The sequence below is a fragment of the Corvus moneduloides genome, chromosome 1 (genome assembly GCF_009650955.1).
Source record: "Corvus moneduloides isolate bCorMon1 chromosome 1, bCorMon1.pri, whole genome shotgun sequence".
NCBI lineage: Eukaryota > Metazoa > Chordata > Aves > Passeriformes > Corvidae > Corvus > Corvus moneduloides.
The window spans coordinates 143,498,815-143,520,391 of NC_045476.1; the positions used below are offsets into that span (position 1 = coordinate 143,498,815).

Sequence of the window (21,577 nt, forward strand, 5' to 3'; positions counted from 1 at the left end):
GTGAAGCTAAAAGCAGACTCTTACCAAAACCCACTGCACAAAAAGTGGAAAGCTAATAGAAGAAGATGTTCTCATGCCATTGCAGCTTTGTAGTGTTCCCATACTTTCTTCTCAGGACAACCTGCTTGTTACCTGAATTGCATAAAGGTTCCCTTTTTCTCTGATCTCTACAATTTCCTGATCTCTGTAATTTGTGAATTTTCATATGTAAAATTGATCTGATTAATTCTATTTTAAGTACATGTACAGTTCTAAAACAATTTAAAAACTATTGCTTGGTTGGGATAAGCATTAAATTTATCACATTTACATCAAATAAGAGAGTAGCTAGTAGTTTATGAAACAGATCCTTTGAACCCGATGTTGGACCCATAAGAAAGGGATGTTTTCAATGATTCTTTTCATATGTTTATTGGATGCACACATTGCTTATATCTGTCAATACCATTGAGAGCTATGACTAGATAGGGCAAAATAAACATTTTTAAACATGAACAGACTGCATTGGTAGCAGTGGAATGCATCTAGCTAGCTAAAGACCTTGTCCTCAGGCACTGAAGGGATCATAATTACAGTTGCAACTCCACCTTCTGGCTTATTTTGCTCTAAGGAGTCCAAGATTTTGGATCTTTTATTTGAATAAATGTGGATACTTCCTTCAGGGTTTGAAAAAGGGAAAAAGTGACAGCTACATTCCAAAGAAAGCTTAGCTGGATGGAAAACGACTGCTTGCAATACTAACATGCTCTTTGTTTAGTGGCGCAAATCACTATCATCACTTTTAAAATGTGTAACTAGAATAAACACTGGATATGAGAGCAAAGACTTATCTTCATTTCATGAGTTGAAGATTTCCACATGAAAATAAATGTATATGTGTAAAATCTTTTTTTGAACAACATTCAACAAATTTATGGGAAAAATACCATGGAAAGCTCTTCTCACCAATGGCATTTGTGCTACTTTAAAGGAACACACAAAGGATAAATGAATCACATGGAGATGGAGAGTGAAAAAGCAGCTACATCCTTGAATAATTTCGTTCTGTGATAGCAAAGAGTCTGAAATTTTCCATAGTTGTCTCCATATTTGTAAAGCTAGGGTACTGCCACAGACATTCTTCTATACTAAAGACAGTATTTTTAACATTTACTATTCCTCTTCACAACACCTATCTGTAGCAATCAATTTTGTGATTACTCTCAATGGCTTAAGAACATTCAAACTCATATATTCCTGGTCAGAAGGGTTTTAAACATACAGCTCTCTTTTTAAAAAGGAATATACACAGATATGGTTATAAACATCTTCTTTCTGCATCCTTAGAAATAAATAGAGACTCAGAGCCATACACAGGATTTAATGGAAGAAGTTATAACCCTGTGTAAAGACAAGCACCAGCAGTGGAACAGTGATAAATGAAGCTGTTCAGGCTCCCTGGCATGTTGATTCTGTGGAGTACATTTTACTGAAACAGTTTCCATATCATGTTTGGCCTCATGAATGTTCAGTGGTAGAGGCCAAATCCTGTCTTCAGTCCAATCTCTGCAATTCCCTTCAACCACGTCGCAGCTTTCATCTGTTTTCTTGCATCAGATTCTTTCACGGGAGTTCAGCCCTGCCAAGCATCTTGAAGTTGTATTACCAAGAATGTTTCAAGCACAAATCTCTTAGCCTCATCGCTGAACACAAGTGCCTTTGCCCAAGTGCAGGAAAGGTTTCTTTGCCTTGAATTCAAGGAGAAAAACTGGCAGTTTTGCACCACTTTGAGTCAAGATCTTGGCCTTTAAAGCTGTGGCATAAACATAGGTGTTGAGCCAAAGCGGGATTTGGACTTTGGAAGAGGAATCAGTGTCTGTAGGAATCTGTGAAATGTTTCTGTGTGAAGAGAACATTCTCCAGTATGTCCCTACCCTGGCCTGTCCGCAGGGCTTGGGAAAAACAGCATCTTGATTTTCTCCACTACAACTCACATTCACAGACTGAAATTATAGCTGTGCCTTGGTCTGAACAGTTTTCACCCCCTCCGTCCTTGGGGTGTCAACTCTTTCTCCCTTCTTGTGAGCAGAAATTAATGGAAAAGTAAGGAAACTTTTGTTAGTCTTGGCTCAGGGCTGCCTGGGGCACTAATAGGCTGGCCGAAGTGTCAAGATCTCCCCAGAGGAGAAAGGACTCAGCAAAACAAAAAACCCCATGATGAGCAAAATCAAAACCAGGCAGGAGTGTGAGGCTTGAGGGCTCACATGTAGATCAGGAAGGTATCAGGGGATCACACTGGGCAGAGAACTCAAAAAAATGCTCATCAGGCTGCAAGTATCTGGTTTACCTCTCATTTCTTTACTTTTCCTTAGCTAGACTGGTGCACCTTGATAAAAAGCCTTTCCTGTCACCATCCCTCACGCTCCCTACCTCACTGTGCCAGGCAGCAAGCGTGTGCTGAAGGGACATGCCCTCTGCTCCTGTCCTGCTCCCTGGCAAAGGGCCTGGTTAGGCTCCAGGCAGAGCTGCTCTCCTCCCCTTGCAAGTACCAGAACAGCTTCTGTGTAAAAATGGAAGACAAGAGAAGGCCTTTTGCAATGCTACCATGCTACCAATCCCAGCGTAGACAAGCCAGTGCAGGAGCACTGCCCTGCTGGTACTGGGACGTTTAGAGGGTCATGGATTGGCTTTGGGTGCTCAAGCGCATTCCTGACTGGAGCCACTTTTGAGAGAAGTTTCAGGCTAGGGATGGGAATGAGTGGAGGATGGTAGAAGGAAGCCAACAAGAAAAAGCAGCTGAGGAACAGCAAGGAAATGAGGAAGGTATTGTGTCTTTCCCTGCTGTGAATGGGACCATTTCGCTGGAAGAAGAAACATCTGAGAAATAATTTTAAAATACTGTCTCAAAACAGTAAGGACTAGCAGACATCAGTCAGGGGAAATCTGTCTTTAAGTTCCAGACTCTGGAACTGTATTTCTATTGTGTTTGAACCAATTCAGTCAACCCCACTTAATTTCCATTGTTGAGGGAGTCTAAAATAGGCAGGAAAATAAGAAAAAAAAAAAAAGTCTACTGGAGAGATATGCTGAGAAAGAAAAGAGCATTTTGAGAAGAGGGCAGAAAAAATGGAGAATTGACAGGAAGAATACAAAATGTAGAGCTAGTGAAGCAAATTTTTTGGTGTGGTTTTTTTTTGTTTTTTTTTCTACAGCAATTTTGTCATCAGCCTATTGTAACCATCCACCTGTACAGTACCTGTAAATACACTGGGCATAACAAACTAATCATCTGACTTTTTTTTGTGTCACCCTTATGGGGAAAATGCCACAAGAGAAATTTATCTGACATGTTGTCATTTCTCTTTGCATTTTAAACCTGTCCAAAATGAAAAAGTAAAGCAGTTTGTTTGAGTTGCAGAAGGAGTTTTGGCTCACTCCCCATGAAAATATGATTATAAATTCCTCCTGCATTTACTGTTGGCATATTATAAACAATTGAGTCCACTGATTACTGGGTTATATAACAATTTTCATGTTATTTGAGACCTAATTCATCAGGTGCTCTATGAAAGTGACATAGATATTTTTTAACATCTAAAATTCAAACTAAAGGAAACTTTTTCTGTTCTGTGGGGTTTTTATTACTAGCCTGAGGAAGAGGAAAGAAAACTGTGGGAGTTCTTGCCTCATACTCCCAAGATGATTGCTTTCAGTGCAATTTTTACCCATTTGCAGCTGGGCTGTGAGTATTCCTGCTCTATGACAGTGTTGCCTCCATCCAGATATTCAAAGATGTCAGTGTCCTTATTTAAACCTCTGGGGCTCAGCCTCTGCGTTTGATTCAAGATTTTGAAAGTCTTGGCATCAATCCTAATGCTTCTTGGTGAATTGGTAGAGCATGAAAGAAGCTGCATTTTGATCACCCTATTTTACCTTAGTGTAGAACACTGAATTACCTGTCAGAGATGGGGAAAACTCATGGGAATGAATATAATCCATTTATTAGGTTATGGTCACAAAGTCCTTAAGGGAGTGTTCCAAAACCAGAATGCTGGATTTGGTATTTCTGTGAGTTAGCAAAAAAACTTGACTTCCTATTAACTATATGCCCATCAGTGCCAAAATTTTTAATAAAGCCATCAAAGTCGCAGAGCAGTCCCATACACAAGTATTCCTGTAAGACACACTACAAATAATTAATTTTTTGGAAAAGCTTTCTGAGATCTTCAAAACATAATTGTAGAAGAGATTATCTGTATAAGAATGACCCAGCTGAAGAACATAATTTCAGAAAACATTACTAGCCACACTATGGAATACACGGTTCCATGCATTCTATTGTATTCTATGGTATTTGTTATATTCTGGTGTATTCTTGCAAACTGTATAATTTTGCCTACTACTGCTATAGTGAGGTAAACCTGAACCTCAGCTATTTGGGTAAGTGAGAGTGAGGGTGTTGTAAACTTCCCTTTTCTGCAAGTTTCTCACAGGTTAAAAGGCTTCCTTAAAGAGAAAGTAAAGCATGTCCATTTCGTAGCTACAGCAAATAGGACTCACATTGTCCCTTAAGTTCTCTTCAGCTTGATTATGAAAGGAAACTTATTATTAATAAAAGAGATTCTCTGAGCAAGCTAGCAGTCTTCACTCTTCCAGTTTGACTTGTCAGTTGGGGAAACAGTTTTCTGATATAAGGACATTTTCCTAGTCAGAAAGCTGTGGAGACCATCATGTTCTTTTGCTGGACTTGTGGAACACCCAAGAGCATTTGGACCCCTTTAGATGACACTGGATTTTCAACGTACAACAAGCACATACTCCAAGATTTTTAGAATGGATCATAAATCCCATTTGATAAAATGTGCAAGTGAGACATAATGTGAAACGTTTTAAACTGATAGTTCAGGAATTGATTATTCATTGATAAGAGGCTCATACAGCAAAGTAAGAACATACTGAAGAAGAACTTTATTAGATCAATTTCTACAGCAGGATTTCTGGCCCACAACAAGCAGCAAATCCCACGTCCCATCTTTGATTCCATTATCAGCTATTTAATGGAATTGTTTATAAATATAATCATTATTTGTACAACAGTGTCACTTAGAAGTTTTAAATATGAGCCCACAGGTGAGTCATTCCATCTCCAGGATTCAGTTTCCCAATCTCATAGTAATATTTCAGAGCCATGTTGTTAGGAAGGCTTAGCAATGTTTGCTGAGCCCTTTGAAGAAATGAAGCAACATATTGAGGTATAAGGAGGGTTGTCATTTTTTAAAAATTGTAATTATTTTTCAAAAGCAAACAATTTTGGCAAAGTGATAAAAGGCAGAAAGAAAGAGGGAGTGTAGGACTGAAGATAGTATGTTCATTTTTTCCTCACTAAACAATAAACTCTTTAAGGAGCACTATATACTTTCATTCTCATTGTTCTATCACCCAGCCTCTTGCACTCAAGAGCAGTCATTTCATATGTATATTTACACTTCTCAGGCCATAGTCTCTGCTCATGCTTTTCAGCACTTTATACATTTATTTAAGGATCAACTTGGAGCACTTACTTCTCCTTTTGAGAAAACACATCACATTCACACATCACAGCCTGCAACTGCAAAACTACTATAAATCATAAAATATCACTGACATTCCCCTTTCATCTTCCGATAGATGCTCTTTTCAGGGGTTTGCTTTTATTTAGGTTGCTTTGCTACTTTGTCCTTGGGATTGAAATACATCATCTTTAATTTCTTTTCTCAGCCAATAGATGTTTTTCCTCCTGATAGTGCACAACAGTGTGATTTTAAGCTATTGGTGTATGCAAGTCCATCCATGCATCTTTGGCAATCAAAACTATACCACAAAGTCAAGTCCTTTGCCAAAAGGCAATGCCCATATCAAAACTATTAATCTTATGTCTATCAGTAATGTATTTCCTGCAAATTTTTGTTGTCTAAGTACCACTTTGGGGATGATAAACATGAAGGTACAACTCAAATCATGACACGTGTGTGCTATGAGGAATAGGATAAAATGTTGACTTTGCTTTCCATGGTTTTAAGCTGAATTCAAGTAGTATAAATTAGGTAAGTGTCCAAGTGAGAGGAAAAAGTAATGCAGTCTAATGAAAAAGACATAACACAGAAGAGACAGTATCAGGAATGGAAGGGGAATGTCCAGAGGAGAGGCCAGTGAGAAATTTCATAGGCAGCCAGATGTGGTATGAGATTTAGAGTGTGTTACTGCAGAGATGCAGTCAGGACCATTAAAATAAAAAAAAAAAAAACCCGAAGAGGATGTTACTAGTTTTGAGCTCTGCTGGTAATTCTGCAGCATGCTTTAACTTTATCCACAAGCTGCTGCTTGTTGGCTCATTAAGTCAATCCACTCGCTTTTTAAATTGCCTCTATTGCTGATGATATGCATGTAAATATTTTGTGACAATATTTTGTGACAACTGCTTCCCATCATTGAAAATATGATCTAGCTCTGATGAAAAGGTGATTAATGAGACTCCACAGCTCTTTTGAAATTTCTTTTGTATGACTACAAAAAATAGAAATATAATTTAAAAAATATCCTATTCCTGATGAACTTTAAACAAGCAACAAAGAGTCTGGTCGGGACAGTTTGGGTAAATTTAGTTGGTGTGAATCTGTGGCTAACATGAAACAGCTGGATTTATGGTATTCCACCAAACTTCTTTCTGTTTTCTGCTTAAAGTCACCATTAAGTCCATTGCTTGCTTTTAACTACCTAGTTTCTAAAAGCTGTACATTACTTTAAATGGTGTGTTCTGTGAATCTGGTCACAAGATACTGCCTTGACTGTGCATGAAAAATATGCTGGAGATAAACTGTCTGTCTTTCTGTCGAATACCAAAACGTTCAACTCTGTAAATAAAGTTAAGGCAGTCTATTTGGAACAGGAATCTAGCTCATTTTAAAAACTGCTTTCTGAAAACAATAATTTCCTATGTCTAAAGGTGAAATGGGCTCTTCTTGGATTAGAAAATACTGTCTTCTTCAGCATTTGCAGGATTATGTCTCCACTGTGTGAACCCAATACTCACACAGGATTGTGTAATGGTAAAAGTATTTGCCTGGAACAGCCAGCTTTATGATTGACTGATGATATTCTACTGAAGATTGAAGCGAAGATAACATTTTCAAAAGAAAAAATATTGCTGGCACTTGACTACCTGTTCTGTACAGCATTCATTCGCACTTGTCAACTAACCAAAATAAAGCCTTTAATGCTGCCAATTTGTGACCTTCTTTGCTGTAAAATATTCTGTTACTAAATCAGCATTTCTCTGCTGCCTGTGTTTGTCTTAAACCTTTTTGTGAAACAGTATCTACCCCCTTAGAGCCATTTACTGCTCTTGCTGTGTACGCAATGAGAGCTCTGTGCAAAGATCAAGGGGACATTAGGTGTAGTTACATCCAGGTGATAGTGATGCAGGGTTTACTTTAGGGTTGCTCATTTATTAGGATACATTTTGTGTGTTCTTACTGAAGGACAGCTCAGCGGTATTGGAGCCTGAACTCATTGTTCTCAACATTTAAACACTTTTTACGCTGAATAGTTGGGATGAGCTGGGGTAAATGTTTTGAGGTTTTTTAAGGTAATGAGTGAAAGACATATGAAACTAGAGTTACGTTTTACCAGCTTAATACAGCCATAAACTGTACTGCCTGATTTATAATGAGAAAATGTTAACATTTCTTATAATGATCTGTGATGAATAGGAAGTGTTTTTGCCTATGGCTATATTGTGCTAGGGTCTGATTATATCAGAGCTCATAAAAGAAAAAGTCAGAAGGGGCCGCTGTGATCATCTGGCTCTGCCTCTTTTTTTAATACAAGCCATGGGACTTCCCTGAATTAATTCCTGTTTGAACTGGAGCACAAAGTTTAGAGAAGCAGCCAATCTCAATTAAAATATTTCCAGTGATGAAGAGCCCACAGCAACCCTTAGTGAATTGTTTCAAGGAAAAACTATCCTTGCCCTTACATTTTTGAGCCTTATTTTTATTTTGAATTTCCCTTAATTCAGCTTCCAGCAATTAAGTCTTATTATGCCTTTGTCTGCTAGACTAACACTTATTTATCAAAATCGTGTTCCTGCCATAGATACTTATGGTCTGTGATCATCTCAACTCTTAGCCTCTTCTTTTCTAAAACAACAGATGAAACTCTCAGAGTATGCTGTAAAACTTTTTCTAGTGGTTTAATCAGTCCCATGGCTCTTCTTCATAGTCTGTGTAATCCTTCAGCATCCTCTATGGATTGAAAACATCAAGAATGGACTGTAGCCCATCATGAGTCCTACCAATGCTAAGTGTAGCAGTGACATCATCTTCCTCGCTCTATGCATGCTCTTGGATCCCTTGGATCCCTTTTGGCTGCAGTGCTCATTGAGAGGTTATATTCAGGAAGTTACTGACCATCAACATTCAGAGGTTCAAGTCAAAGTTAGAAATGTACTAAGTAACTTAGAAGTAAAAAAAAAGAAATATTTCAGAAGATATTCTGAATTATTTATATTATTATTATATTTATATATAATATATATAATCATATAAAAATCGATTTTTTTTTTTTATATGATGTAGGACCAAATTACATCCAAGTTGAACATAGCTGGATAGGGGTGCAGGAAAAAATTCTGCTCACTGCCTGCCCCTCTTATATGTCTATGTATGTGGTTGTGTGCAACAGCTTTCGTGCTTAGAGAAGCAACAGGGTTGAACTTCATGTGCTCCACTCCAGAGCACATCAACTGGTGAAGGAAAGCGAGGAGAGAAAGAGGTGGATGGCTTCACCCACAGCAGAACTTTCTCCACATCTCTCCGCAGTGCTGTGGAGACGGGCCGGGTGACGGAGGTCCTCTGTCATTCCCTTCCTGAACATCACCAGTCCCAGAAGACTGTGAGGAAGGAGCACATGGAGAGGCAAAGGGGTGCCTGGAGGTGGATTTCTCCAATCTACTTGACTGCAGAAGCCTGGTTTTATTCAGTTCCTAAAGCAAGGGTAGTGAGATAGTCAGGACCATACGATAGCCTGGCAGTATTCCTTCAGCCTTGCATGCTGTTTTCTCAAACCAGCTTCCTCAAAGTAATTTTGCACTTCATTTTGGAGAATGAGTAAGCATCCTCACACCACTTTAGACAACGTCATCAGTAGTTTGTGTAACTTGCACAGCCACCTTCATAAAGCAGCCACTCACCCCCAGGAGATTAGCAAAGCTTGTGCTAAACCATCTTCCTGTGTTTAGTCGCTGTTGTTGCATGAAATACTTACATAAAATCTGATGTAGGTATTGTTGCTGATGCTTCCTTTGCCTTTACTGTGGCAGCATAGATGGGCTTTAAATTCATAAATACTACTGATATCAGCCAACAGTACAGGGTAAAAATGGACATGTTTTAAACAGTAAATTAACCTGTGACAATGTCCCCATAGGAACTATACTTACACTAATGTTCCATTTACTGCATTTATTTAGGATACCAAAATTAATTGCAGCTACCACAGCCAATTTATGTGCTTAGCATTCTCTTACACACCCTTGAAGTCTGAAATTCATTAACATCATACATACTTTAACACACTCATCTGTCTCTTTCTCTTTCCTTAACTGTGTGTAGGATCTAAGATATTTTCCTCGGGGCTTGGAGAGGTGCTGCTCCACACTGTGCTGTAGCACAGGGTCTTGGATATACCCTGCAGGAGTTTAATGAGTGTTTATCTTTTGATAGTGCCAAGAGGCTGTCTTGCAGTCAATCCTTCCTGTGTGGCTGTAGTTTCTCAATGTAGTGCTGATCATATCTCAGTGAAGGTGGATCTTACTATCCTTCATAGCAATGCCAATGACCCAGTGTTGTAATAACGTCTCAGAGAAACACACTGCTGTATTATATCAACAACAATTTACTCCTTCAGTGCCCTGATTTTTTTCATGATCACAGCTTGTCCTGGGGAGATCCCCAGTTACAACAAAGTCTCCTGTTTAGAAGGCAATCAGGGTTCTGGTTGTAGTGAATACCCGTCTTTTCACATGCACCGCTCTTCCTTGTCCTCTCACCACCACTAGTGACAGTGGTGCTGGGGCTATGAATGTAGAAATTTGCAGACAACATTGTGTGCAGCCTCAAGATGTTGTTCAGGCTCTTGGTACATGTATTTCTTTATTCAGGAAGGGCTGGCTATATTTTTTCTTTGCTTTTTGCAAAGATAGAGTCCCACACTCTGTTCAGGCCATTGCAACCACCCAAGCTAACACACTCCTATATTAACTTACCATCTCTCACTTGGGAAACAGTTCAATTCACAACATGCAGCTCAAAACCAAAGAAATATGGGCTAAATTTACGCAGCTGTGACAGTGCTTTAACTTCACATTTACAAGAGATGCATGAATACTTACTATCTTCTAGCTCAAAGTTGTAACTTCTCAGTGCGTTTTCTTAGAACGTCCATTCCTACTATGCTGCAAGGCCTGCTAAGGGTTGCTGCAGTTTTTCACAGAATCTTTTGCTGTTTGGACCACATTTCCCCACATGCCTCACATCTGCTTACCAGGTTCCTGGATATTCTTGATATAGTTTGGCCAGTCTACTGTGCCTCTGGCTCTCCAGATACAGAATTCTCTTCCAAAATCACTCTGTGTTATTCTTAAGAGTTTCTATTTTCAGTCATCCAACTGCCCTTACATACATTATCTTCGGTGCTCAATTCATCTTGATAGCTCCAATATATTTGAGAAGCAAGCAAATTTTTTCCCTGATGGCTGGCTACCCTATCAGAAATCTAGACACAAGCACTTGTAAATCTTTGTCTTGTGAAGTTTGTTTTCAGATATTTTCCAAATGCCTGCCTTGAAACCATCTGTATAAGAATTTGAAAAAAAAGAAAACTATCCACTTCACAGATACATTGGGCAGAAGCTCACTTTTTTTTTTTAATCCTTGGTTAAAAACAGTGTATGATTGGATTTTCTATCTGTCAGAGTACTTCTTGTTCATTTTCACTACCTTCACGCTGTAGGACTTCTATGGCTCAAAATTAATTCTTTATATAAAAAAGTAGAATTGCTTTGCAGAGTCAGAAGATTTTGTTAAAAGTTGCTTATGATTTTCTGCCCTTAAACTTTCATACACAACTCTATGGCCAGACACTCTTCCCAGTGCATATTTTCAGCCTTTTGGTAAGAGTGGCCTTGACATAAAAGCTATGGAATATTTCTGTCTTCAGTGCAATGCCCCAGTTCTGTTTCAATTGCATAATATTTTTTACTATTAATTTTAGTTATTGCATTTAAAGGTGTGAGATATGTTCCCTGATAGATGTGATGGCAGCATTATGCTGAAATTTTCTTTCTATAGCATCTTTCCTCAGGAGCTGCTTCAAGGGTTTCCGATGCATTCAAGATTCTTGGAATAAATATCAATAGGTATTTTTTATAGTCTGTTAGGAGAAATGAGAGAAAATAGTAATGAAAAGCATAAATATAAGTAATTAAAATATATGTGAATAAGATTATAAGAATATATGAGAATGTAATGCAAAAAAGGAGACAGCAGTCAGCCTTTTTCTCCCTTCTGCATGTCCTCCTCCTGACCACTGCTCCCTGGGAGTCAGATCTTTTTAGCATTGTCTCCATGCTGAGCCCAGCGTGATCCTTCAGCTCGCAGGGAGCCACGTCAGCATCTGGCATAGCACAGATCCCTGCTGTGCAAATGAGCTAGACAGGGGCTGGCAGAGGATGGCGTAAGGCAGAACTCGTTTGTTCAGGCACATTTCTACCACTTATCAGCCATGCCAGCTCAGGCAAAATTTCTTCATCAGCAGTGTAGACACATCCTAGGCTCCTGGACATTATTTAATGCATGAGACTAAACAATGATCTTGTGGGACTTTCTGTGAGTTCAGACCTCAGTGACATTGTGTGTGCCTGCTTTTTCACACACATATATAGGAGGAAGCCACTACTATGAAGATTTTAAACCAAAGCAGTATCAAGCCCAAAACAGAACTCACTGGACAGGAGTCTGTTCTGTGGCATAACTGGCATTCAAGTGAATCATCTGGAACTGCTGATCATACGAGAAATTAGATGACTGTAAAAAGAATGTGACATCATTTTATGCAAATAATGACTTGATGCTTAGAATGTGACTGGTATTTCATTATGAAAGGATACAAACACTTAATTGATAGTTTGGTTCAATTGCTACCAAAGACTGGCCAAAAATGGCTGGAAGACAAGCACATGGTCTCAGAGTTGCTGTCCAAGTCTATCTGACTTCCTACTCCTGCTTTACTTGTAAGACAGAAAACACTGACTTTCCCAGGGCACAAGTAAGGTGCAGGTCTTTCAGCATTGCTTGCTGATGGGCATTGAGAAATTCCCTGGCTGGCATAATGACCTTGACACACCATGGAGATCCTGAAATTAAGAAAGCAACAGATCTGCATAGGAACCCCACATAAAATTGGGTTCTCAGTACATAGGACTTTCCTCCTCAGTTCCATTGTTTTCTCCATTGTCCATTACTACAAAGAAACTTCAGCATCCTGTCCAGAGGAAAGCTGCCCTGTATTTTAACCAGATGCCCATTTTTGATCTGAGGAATTGAAACTCCTGGGACACACCAAGCACGCACACGTGCACCCACCAGCATGTCTAACTGCAGTCTGAAGAGCTGAATAGTTTCTTTTTCCCTGTAAGAATTTCCCAGTGCAGCTGAGGAGTAAGCTAGACTAGGTGGAGTGAGGAGCCTGAGAACAGCTTCAGGGCTGAAGGCATGTGTAGGTTGGATCACAGGGTTTAGGTGTGTGGGGCAGGCCTTGAATAGAGAGGACACAGGGCAACAAACAGTTGATAAACAGTAGTCAAGATCCAGGTTTTAAGCACCTCAGTGATCAACAAGTGGAAGTCTCATGGAAGTTGAGAGGGCCTTGAGGAGGGTAACATTGCAAAGGCCAAGAGCCACAATTCTGAGGGGCTGTTGGCAAAGTACACCTTGATAGACTTGTGCTATATCTTCACTGGGTAGCTGGTGCGTGCCCTGTGCTGGGGCTCTGGCCCACCGCTCACACAGGTACAGGGCCCAGCCAGGCTGAACCATGACCTCTGCAAGTGCTCGCCTTCCCTCATTGTAGCTGCAATACTGAGAGAGTTCTGCTGACAGGCAGTACATTAGGCAGGCTGCAGAAAATGGTTCCAGCACAAAGGCTGGAAGTCATGTCTCCATATTGCCGTTAGCTGGGTGGGCAAGAGGAGGGCAAATTACTTGGAGAAAAGTTAAAATAATTTTCCCCAAGTCCTGATAAAATCAGGTTCTCTATGGGGTGTGTCAGCCTTTCTGTGTCACTTACCCAGCCCTGAAGAAGGGTTGGTAGCACTGTACTGTTTGCACCTCAGTCATAAGTCACATAAGAATCAGTAGTTAGGGTTGTCCTTTCTTGCACTGCTTTGAGGAACCTCACTTCTGTCATGAAGCTGCTCTTACCTTAGTTTTAAGTTTCTTCTCTGACATTCCTGAAGTCAAGAAAAAAAGCCTAAAATCAAGGGTGATAAGAGCATGCTATAAGTACTGTCCTCTGAAAAGTCAAATGAGCTTCCTCCTAAGATTAAGTAAGGATACTCTTCCAGCCCAGTTGTTCAGCAATATGCTACCAAAATCCTACTTTTCAAAACAAAGATGATCCTTTGTTTCTTTCAGGGATAAAAAATTTTAAAACCCTCCCCTGAGAAAATCTGGAGAGTTTTTCCAAACTAGAGGAGCAAATCTGTCCCCCACAACACTCACTCAACTACTTTCAGTCCAGCTGATTCCTTACCACTCAAAATCTGAACACCTTTATTTTAAAGTCTTCTGAGGGTGGATCTATCATGAAAGGAGAAAAGACATGAGAAAGAGGTTCTCTGCACATGTGGAAAAATGATCTAGAAGAAAGTGGGGAAGAGAAATGAAATGTGTTTCAGTAGGAGGTTACATTATAATTCTCACATAAATTGGGTCTGGCAAGAACCTGTAAAGCAGAGTTCTACATGACAAACACATACAGGGAAAATCTTCATGTATCCACATATTTGGTTTAATTTTGAAGTGCTGCTGCAATGTGTGTGCATAGGAGAGAACAAGAGCACGTACAAGTGAAAGCAGGAGAGAGTCAGTTTCTGTGGCTATGCCAGCAGGGCATGACTGTATAATTTGTAGTGTGGGAAGGAGCTAGCATAGAAGAGCTTTGCAATGTTGAAAGTATGATGAAATACCTGGGTTAAAAGATTAATACAAAGAGAGCACATGAAGAATCAGAGTGAGGAACACAGGAAGCCGAAAGATTGATAAGAGTAGTCCAGAGAGACAGGGAGGGACAGCACGTGAAAGGCAGAGGAGAAAAGCAGGGGACCGACTACTGGCAGTGTAAAGAGGAAACACCTTGAAATAGAAGAAGATAGGAATTTTAAATGGGAAGAAATAATGTGAAGACATTGAGGAAATGCAAGGGAAACAAAGCCAACTTTAAATTTTGTTTGATAAGTTAGGAGTTTTCTAGGGTGAGGACTTTTTGTTTGGGGATTATTGCTCTTTTGGTATAAAATGCACTATAGAGACAGAAAAGTGTCTACAGTCAGTACCATCTGATTGCTACCTCTCTTATGATTTTGGTTTGGGGTTTTTTGGTGTGTTGTAGTTTTTTTGATTGGCTAAATTCTTGGTTGGTTGATTGGTTGGGGTTTTTTGGTTGGTTTGGGTTTTTTGGTTTGGGGGGAGCAGTGGCAGGATTTGGTTGGTTGGTTGGGTGGGTTTTTTTAGTTTGGACAAAATTTTTTCTTTTCTTTACAAGCTCTCTTGAAAAGCAGTTCCTTCTAGCTGTACCTGTGCATCTCTGTTACTGGCTAGTGTTCAAATTGTCCCATTTACTTTTCAAAAAGAATCAAAAAAAGTGTCATAGATTTTTCCATGTTAAGGGAAATTTTCAGCTCTTCCTTGAGCAGTTAATTCTCTTCACATCATTTGCAGTGAAAGATAAGATAAGGTGTGAATATCTTCCCTCCTAGTCTTGCCTGAGATATTTCCATTCTATTCTGTCAGGATTTCCACTTACAGGTGGGATGTAAGCATAAAGGGTGCAGCAAAGAGGAACACAAGCTAGAAAAGGGAAGTAAAGGGCCAGGCAGAAGAAAGATGCGCAGATGGATGAAACAAAGCAAGGGCAGTCAGGAGAGAGTCTATGAAATGTGGAACAAAAGTAAAGCAGAATATAGAATAAAAACTTGATAGGTAGAGGAAGTGAAGTGACATGAAAACTGCAAATAGAGCAAAAATAGTATTGAAAAAGAGAAAATTAGTAAGAAAATGAAAATGTAACAGAATTTGGGCAAGAAATCTAGAATAGTGGGAGAAACTAAAGGAAACTCTAGGGCAAACGAGAGAAAAGTAGAAAGAAAATAAGCAGAAGAAAAGCAGAAAAATAAGCCAGAGAGTAATTTTTTAAAAGAGTAAATATTGACTGAGGTCAGTGTCCTTTTATTTATAGGGGCTGTTAGGGAAGAGATGTACTATATATTTATGAAACATCTGGGAGGTTGGAAGCAAATGCTGGAAACAGGCACTCCTGCTGGAAGACGTATTTTTGCTTTCCTTAGGCCTTTCATGAACACACAGTTAGATCTCTGTAGCTAATTAGGCTGCTGCATTACTGATAGGGTATATTGACATTGAAAAAGAGTGGACAGGAGGCACAACAGGTACAGTGATGTGTATATAAACATTTCTAGCTACGCCCTCATGGGAAAAAGTTCCAACTCTCTCTATGCAGAAAACAAGTAATGACCTTTGAGAAAGTAAGCAATAGAGACAGGTCTAAACTGCCAGATTTTTATTCCTGTCCAACAGGACAGAAAGGGATGCAATGGAAATTAGAAATTTGGCTTAGTTTCTTGAACTTCACTTCTATGTTACACACCTCTGTTTATTTCACCACAATGGTTCAGGTATTTGGGCTTTTCTTGGATCAATTTCTAACCAGAACCATGTCCAGTTATTCTATATACTTTTTAGCCCAGATTCAAAGCATTATCCAGATTAATATATATAGAGCCATTGACTTTGCTCATGTGTGTATGTGCTTACCTTTGTTTCTAAGGCCTTCTAAATGCTTTAATTCACAGAACAGATTGTTCTTTTGGTGTGAAACCATATTTTTTGTTGGTTAAACACTAGCAGCTGGATGGACTTTAAATGTATTTTAATAGGGACCATGAAATTGCCCTTTTGTTTTACATCTTCTTGTACTTAGATTGTGCCCTTATTCCTTGTATTTATTCACAGTATTTAATGTAGATAGTTAAAATGCTTATAAGAGAGTGGCAGGGAACAGTTTAACCTCTGACAAGGGCAGCATTTTTAAATTCAACTGTAAGCACTTAGTTTAGGAAAATCTGTTTCCACTTTTCTGATGAACCCTTTAAAAAACAATTCAGGTTAACTACATACAGCAAAGCCATGATATCAGCCTTGTCACAAAAGGCCAAATCCTACAGATCCCTATTTGCATGAGAAGTTCTTCAAACTGTGAGTCCTTTTCAAGTGAAAGGAATACACACGTGATTTTAGGATTTGCAGAATTTGGCCTCCACCTAATCACTTGGCAAAATTGTGCCTCCACAAAATTTGTTGTCTCAGGTAAAACTTCATAATTGGTTTTTGATTCCTTCACAGTAGTATTAAGATCCTTTAGGAAAAAAGACTGCCAGGTGATGAACTTCCCCGGGATTCAGAATGTTTGCTAAAATGATAACAAAACAAGCCCCTAATAGCTGAGTCATGGAATTTAGAAAACCAAAGCTTTACAACAGTGTAACCTAGAGATTAATTAATTAATCTAATTTCCTCTGTGGATTTGAATAAATGTAAAAATAGAATTAGTCTTGGAAAAGCTGATTTCAAAATGAAGGCTAACCTAGTCACTTTAAATGGGCCAAATTCCGTAGCCTTACCAGAGGATAGTTCCCAATGTTGGCATTTGACATCAAAGGAGTATTACCTGACTCAGGGCTGTAGCTCTGTAAAAGAAGATGTTACTAGAGCTGGCATTTTTGTTTGCTTCCAGAAGTATTTTCAGAAGTGAAGCAAGGTTTCCCTTTCCTCTGTTGAAAGCAAAGAGGGATTTTTCTTTTCCAGCTTGTTTGAAAAGGAGTGCTGCACCACACCACTGTCTCTTCTTGCCTGTTACAAGAAGAATGTCTCCTGCTGCCTCAGCAGATATTTGAGGGCACTACGTGTGTCAGTCTCTCCAGGGATCCTCCTGCAGCCAGTAATGTCACTTCATATGGCTCCATTGCATTGCAAGACAACACGGTATGGAATGGTATCCAGATCCTATCAGAAAGGAGCAGATAAAATCCTCAGAGCAGGCATTCCTCAAGGAAAGTTCACACAAGAAAAAAATAAAACAGAGCTACTGTAGGTCAACAGCAGAACTACAACTGTTCACAACTCCATGGCATCTCTATCCAATTATCCCAAAGGATTTGGCGAATGTCCAAAAGGAATGATAGGGTTGTCCACTTTTGTAGGAAGAAACAAACTGGATAAAGTTAATTTCTTTCAATGACAGACATCTGTGATTTTTTACAAATGAAATGTGTTCCAAAAGGCTGGGGGCAGCAATATAGCCCTGAAGTTAAATATTATTTTATCCTGAATGTATTTTCACTAAATCAGGCTTCTGATATTGCATGAGTTGAATTAGATATCTTAATAGAAAACTCTTTGTGATACAAGAATCCTCTAAAATAACCTGAAAATAGCTGCTCCATGTCTCTTCATGCCAAAATTTTGCAGGCTGCTATCTCTAGTACTCTCCCTCTCTTTCACTGTTCCCCTTTTTGAATCTATCCCAGATGCAACACTAAATACCACTTTATCCAAGACCTATGTTTCTTCCACCTCTGAAGAGGAAAGGAAACCTTTATCTGGAAATACGTATTTTTGGTTGTTTGGCTCTTAATATGTTTCCAGCTGTTTCAGATTAGACTTAGAGGCCTAGGTGGTATACAGAACAGAAGGCAGGTGAGACTGTTCATGATAAATGAAATTTATCTCATGAACATCAGCACCTCATATGTGTACAAGTCTGTTTTCCCTGTTGCCGAGTTAATTATTCTTGGTAATAATATTGAGTCAGACACATGACTATATCATTGCAGACAAACCCATGTTATTAATGCATTTTCACTAAAGTAATCCTTGCCACAGGCAAGATTTTAACCTTCTAAGGGGTTATAAGCTGCTCATGCACGTAGTTGCTCTACCCAAGGAACAGACTGTGAACAAACTTAAACTTGTAGTCCTGGTTTATGTGTTGTTCTCCCTCATCTCTGGGGAGGAATAAGACACAGAGCCACAACCATTTCAATATCTCTGGAGATTCTTTGATACAGATGAAGTTCTATGTAAAGATCATTTATGAGAAAATCCTGGGTTAACAAACACTTCTTTCTTAGTGTCCCTGCAATTTCTTTATTAGGTACAGGAAGAAAGAAAAACACCAGCTCTTGTTCATGAAGGAGATAAACCCAGCTGTCATGCAGCCACTCAGGAGAGTTGAGTCCTGTTTGCTCCAGTGACTAATTCCAGCTGAACAGAGCACATCTTGTCTTTGCTGGCATTTCATTTTGAAGGACCTTACCACCCAAACCCTGGTATCTCTGTTTTTTCCTTTCCCTGCCCTGGTGGCTGGCGGTGCATCTGCCTGCCGCTGGAACACAACGCAGCTGCCCCGGCACTGAGCACCGGCAGCAGCGTTAAAGAACACGCTCTTACTCAACAGAGCAGTTCCCTGCGTACCCTGCAATTAGCGCTGCTTACTTTTCTGACCTCTTTTTACTGTTGGTAGCACTGCAGAGCCAAGGAGCTCTGGGAGGGTGAGCTGGCTTCTATTCTGTTTTGTACATCTTCAACCAAATTCTCAGCTAATTTCCTATTGTGGAATCTTTATCACCAACAATGACCTATGAGGCAGAACGAATACTTGTTACTTTCAAATCTCGTGTGGAAGCTGTAGGTTGCCAGCTGGGAAAAAAAAAAAGATTTCTGACCTGTAAATTTAGCAAATATGATAGGAAAGTAATCAAAAATGAAAAATAAGGATCTTCATTTTGTCCCAGTTAAAGACTAACTGAATTATAAACTCATTTTTAAAAAGTGTCTTTTTCAGTTTTGTGTGTGTGAGATTTTCCTTTTTTTTTTTCCTTTATTGTCTTTTTTTGGTCAGATGTTCTTTAAGGCTCTGTTAAGTCCCTTGGTTTCAACGCATGTTGAAGCATATAGTTTTGTTAACCCTAAAACTGGCATCCTAGAAGTGTCAAAAATGAGATTAGCTTAAAAATCTTAAGTTCCAGAAAAAATAAGGTGGAATTTTTAAACTCCTAATCTTTTACCACATTTATATTTTTAGATGTTACAAATGTGACCAGTAGAAAGGCACACAAAGAAAAAGCAGCTTAAAACGGTCATGGGTTCATTCACATCCAAGAATGGCAGTTATAAAGGAAGAAGCAAATATTGAAACTCAAGATAAAATCTTGAGACTTTTCAAAACTGAGCACCACCATCCCCCCAGTCTAAAGCAGCTCTTGTTCTGGAATCTGGATTGTAAATCTCTACTAAGAAGGTAGAGCAAAAATACAGCACAATGGTGTCATTTCTGTAAAGAAAAGTTAACTTAAAAAATATCCTGAGAGCAAAGCCACTTACAGCTCAGCAGCTGGTATGAAAAAGCCTGAAGCACTGGAAGACTTGCAAGTGCAGATTAAGGTATACTTCTCCTAGCCAATTTTGTCCCCATGTCTCTTTGCTCAGTGCATGCCCTTTTGGAGGTGAAAACAGTTAAAACCAACTAGCTCCTTATGCTTTGTCGAGGTCAACAGTAGTTTTAAATGTGACAGGACTGAAGAACTTAGTCCTTTTCCAGGTAGCCATTATAGCAAGACCTGTTGATTGTATAGTTCCTTACCCTATGCTGATATTTTAGGAAGTCCACAGAGCAGTTTAAATTATTCTGAGATGAAGAAAATCATAAAGAAGGAAAGCATGTAACTGTAAAGCGTCAGTCCTGATTTTTTAGTCCATCAGAGTGGACTAAACCAAACCTATGCAGGAAAATAATTAAACTATGCTGTCAAAAAAAAAGGGAGGGAAACGTTTGCACAGTTTGTAACCTACAGAACAAAACTCTATCTCAGGCTAGGATCCAGTGGCAGGAAATATAGTGCAAATAGAATTGGGCAGAAGGAGTAAGCAGGGTTGAATTCAATCTGTATTAGAAAGCTTGTAGTAGCTCTAACTCTACAGAAATCACAACCACTCAACATGGTAAACAGCCTACAGGTAGAGATCCTAGTGCAACTTCAGAAACAACAAGAAAAGTGGAGATCATCTGAACGACCTCTCTACTCCTGCAAAAAGAAAGCACTGAAAATACATCATTGTTGTACTGAGGAGTAAGTGCTCACTCAAGGAAAGCATGAAAAGTGCATAGATCTACAGGGCACAAGGTTTTCCTAAGTAATGCCTCTCCTAGGTGTAAAATACCTTTTCAAGAACTACTTATCTATTGTTCAAAAATGAGCTACTTTTGCTGATACAGAAGCCCATTTTATCAAAGCTTTTGCTGAAATCCAAATAAATTGTTCTGTGTGAACTTTTGTATTTTTATCAGCTTTGCAAAACTCTAAAAAGATAAAGTCAAGATAGAAGACTAATCAAACAGAGGGAGCTTTTGACCATCCCTAGATGCAGTGAACTAACACAAAGTAAGTAAAACTAACATGTGTGGAAGAAGTTTGCATGAAATTATTGTCAGCAACTTTGCTCAAAACACAGACCAAAATTTTTCTGAGAGTCAAAATGCCTGTTACATTTCTAAGAATGATTTTATTCCTTTACTATCCCATTTGCTCCACTTACTTTTGGCTGGAATGCACAGAATGGCTGACTTGTGTGCCGAGTGAAATTTTAAGCCAAACCAGTAATAACATTTTTTGACAGCTGCTCCCTTGAGTTTTCCCTCCCAGATCTTCATACTTATAGAACCTGGGAAGTTGGAAAACTTAGATTGCTGGGTGTTCTTTCAGGTTGAACTCCTGAAAATTATTTCAGGGAAAACAAAATTAACATACTATGTTAATTTCATTTCAGAATACACAACTTCTCTGAAAAAGATGAACAGAAAAAAGCAACAGAACTAGCCCATGTTTGAACACCTTGGAATTTGGGATGCCTTTATCACATACTCTACCTTGATGAGAAACGATCTGTCTCCTGAGACAGTGGCCATTTTGTTTGCAGTTGCTGTTAGGTGAGAAAGGTGCACTCTGTTTCCTCCAAAAACAGAATTACTTTTATTTCTTGGGTTTTTTCTTGAAATTAGAAGAAAAAAAACTTAAAGACCAAGAGAAAAGTGGAAAGGTTTTGTGTACATACATGGGTATAAAAAATAAAAAAAACTGAACCAAAGCTAATATAAATATAAAGTAAATAAACATAATCTATAACCATAGATGGTGTTATAATTTGGT

At 39.0% G+C, this 21,577-nt stretch overlaps 1 long non-coding RNA gene across 1 annotated transcript in view; it reads left to right on the top strand.

Moving 5' to 3' along the window:
• The window catches only part of LOC116454042, a 32,772-nt gene extending 11,262 nt beyond the window's left edge, over positions 1-21,510 (top strand). Inside the window, exon 3 of the long non-coding RNA XR_004243998.1 lies at positions 18,526-21,510. This is a non-coding gene — a long non-coding RNA (uncharacterized LOC116454042). The remainder of the gene's footprint in view (positions 1-18,525) is intronic.
• The last annotated feature ends 67 nt before the right edge of the window (positions 21,511-21,577 follow it).